Source organism: Hordeum vulgare, chromosome 7H (genome assembly GCF_904849725.1).
Source record: "Hordeum vulgare subsp. vulgare chromosome 7H, MorexV3_pseudomolecules_assembly, whole genome shotgun sequence".
Classification (NCBI taxonomy): domain Eukaryota; kingdom Viridiplantae; phylum Streptophyta; class Magnoliopsida; order Poales; family Poaceae; genus Hordeum; species Hordeum vulgare.
In genome coordinates this window covers 491,398,062-491,400,812 of record NC_058524.1, presented here as the reverse complement: position 1 = coordinate 491,400,812, position 2,751 = coordinate 491,398,062, and the positions used below count along the sequence as shown (strand labels likewise).

General features: G+C 46.3%; 1 long non-coding RNA gene across 1 annotated transcript; it reads left to right on the top strand.

Moving 5' to 3' along the window:
• The first annotated feature begins 333 nt into the window (after positions 1 to 333).
• On the top strand, positions 334 to 1,986 carry LOC123410881. The gene is made up of 3 exons (XR_006613124.1): positions 334 to 492; positions 1,429 to 1,502; positions 1,616 to 1,986. It is a non-coding gene; the product is annotated as an uncharacterized LOC123410881 (long non-coding RNA).
• Positions 1,987 to 2,751: the final 765 nt, after the last annotated feature.

Genomic DNA, 2,751 nt, shown 5'->3' with positions numbered 1-2,751 from the left:
TTAAACAACCAAGGGAAGAAACTCACCCCTCAAGTTCCCATACATGATCCTCATTAGATTTACACAGGATTGGAACTAAGATGCTAGATCCCTGTCCACTAGCCCCATTCCCCAAACTCTATTCCTCTTCCATAAATTATCAAACAGGAAGTAAGCAATATAGAAGAATATACAGCCAAGGAAGTAGTCTATATTTATTTTGGGAAAATCTAAGTGGTGACGCCGCACATTGTCCTTCCCGTGCAGCGGCTCGCCATGATTCGTGCTGAAGCACATCGCACGGTCAAAAGCGCGCTACAATCGCACGCGACAAAACCGAACCACCCGGCGAACGACTACCACTTGTTTTTTATTTTGCCCGCGCGGCGCTGCGTGTCGTCTTCGTCTTTTCCCCATTTTGTCAACCCCGTGGAGGCTCACAATACTGCAAGGAAGGACGGAGGCGGCGACTCCTTCCAGATCCGTTCCGACGGCGGCATGCAGGCAGCTACGGTGAGTCCACTTGATGTATTATACCTCCCGCAGCTTGTTTTCTCCCTCACGGTAAGATGGTTGGGCGGGGGGCGAATCGGCGGCTTTGCAGAGAGAGGGGACCAAATCGCTGGAGCGATAGGCATGGGGGGAGGGGGTTGTATAGGGGAACGACCGAGATGCGGCGGGGCTAAGCGTCTCACGCCGGTGACGGATGAGGATTACTTCTTCCTCCTCCATCGCGGTGAATCGGGCTGGGGGTGTGGGGGGCGATGACGAGCGTGATCGCGACGGCTTGTCCACCCAAGCTCTGCTGGTCCTTAGAGGTCACCGCCAGAGCGCGGAGGCTGCCGATTCTGGGCCTGTGCGAATTGGGCAACTGCCGCAGACGAAGGGGATGCGGCGTGCTGCGTGGATGTTCATCCACTTCGATCATAGTGTCAACTGTCAAAATCGCGGTGTGTGGATGCTACAGATTTTTGTATAGCTAAAACTAAGCACGCTTCTCATCCCTCCACCACAAACTGATCCCACCACGGTGACTTCCATGACTGCAGTAATTTTTGGTGCGGCAACTCCAACCAGGAGAAGAGCAACAAGTATATTCAGTCTAGTTTGCTGAACAACCTCTAAATGCCATTTTGGACCCCAGATAAATCCTTGGTATTGTTTGTGGTTTCCACTTGACTTCCTTGCGCCACACTGCTTGAAGGAAGTAACATCCACACACATGTTTTATTTCTGGTGTTTTTTCACATTTAATCATGAGATCATGGTGGTCATTTTTTTACTCATCGTGCAAGCGTCTTATATGGCTGGTGCTTTTTTTTGCATAAAGCAGTAACATATTTTCCTTGTTGTGTTGTGCATCTCATGTAAACTCAAAAGTAGATAAGCCAATGAAGGTGCTGATGACCCTCTTTCTCATGGTGTTCTCCGTGTTTTTAAAATGAGCAGGCTTTTTGAAAATGTCAAGGAGGAAGAAGAGCCAGCTGGGTCCAGTTGTAGGTGGCAGGAAGATAGCCAATAAGGTTTGTGGTTTTCACTAATTTTACTTCCCATCTTTACCACATTGTTTCATATCAGTTGCCTTTTTTCCAGTGGTACTTGCCAAAATCATACTTCCTAGTTACCAATTTTCCAGGTTTGATGGGGCGGATAGCGGAGGGGAGGGGTGTTGATGGAAAGGACGTAGGAGAGGATGGAGATGCTTCAGTAGAGCGCAGTGACCATGGCGGGACGCACGTAGGCGCATAGGGGCGAGCCGGAGTTTGTTTCTGGTGCCGGGCTCGTGGAAGGGGTCGTACCACAGTCCGCAGGGAGGCGGCAACATGGCTTGGGCTTGTTCTTTTCTTCTATATGCATATTTTCAGGCTTTATATTGTTGCGTGCTTCTTCAGAGACTATGTGCAAGTTTTAGGTTATTGCTACTGTCTACTTATGCAAGTTTGTCCCAACCTTCTATTCTACTGCTGATGTCTATCTATGCAAGTCTGTGCTGATGCTTTTTTTTTATTTTCCAATTGATTGATGGCGAACTGGGAGCCTTTCTTTTAGCTAATTAGAGATGCTGCAGCTGCTTTTATTTTTCCAGTTGATTGATGAACTAGATGTAGTCATCGGTTCAGGGTTTACAGTCGTGTGAACGGCGCATATTTATTTTGTGTTATCATTGCTGCTTCTTGGCTCCTTTTCTCTCATCATATTTTTATCATCATGAGAATCCTCGGTCTTGTAGTTTCCATGCAGTGTCAAGGTTATCTTATTCTTGTCAATAGTTACCATGCTTTTTCCAGGCAACATCAATAGCTTTTTCCCTGAACGAAATGCATGCATTTGACCCCTTGGGGAGAAGCTAACCTGAATTGCATATTGGTCATGTGAGAGTGCCCTCTGTTATGGTGTGTTTCTTCCTCCCCTATGTTCTTTTCTTGAAAAGGGGCGAGGGGGTGTTGAAATGCCAAGGAGGAAGAAGAGTCGGCTCGATCCGGTTGCAAGGGGCAGGCACACAACCAATAACGTGTGTGTCGACTATAAAACTGCCAAACTTTTCTGTTTTAGGGAGCAATTTATTTGTGATGATTCTCTCTAAACACAAACCATAATTCTTTTAGATATAACTAACATTTTTGTTTCTAGGAGCAATTACCAGATTTTGTTTGTAAACACCTGCCAGATTTTATCTGGAAGAACACTTACCAGATTTTCTAGAAAAAATACTTGCCAAGTTTTCTCTAAACACCCACCAGACTTTTTAAGTATGAGTACATAGCCATTTCT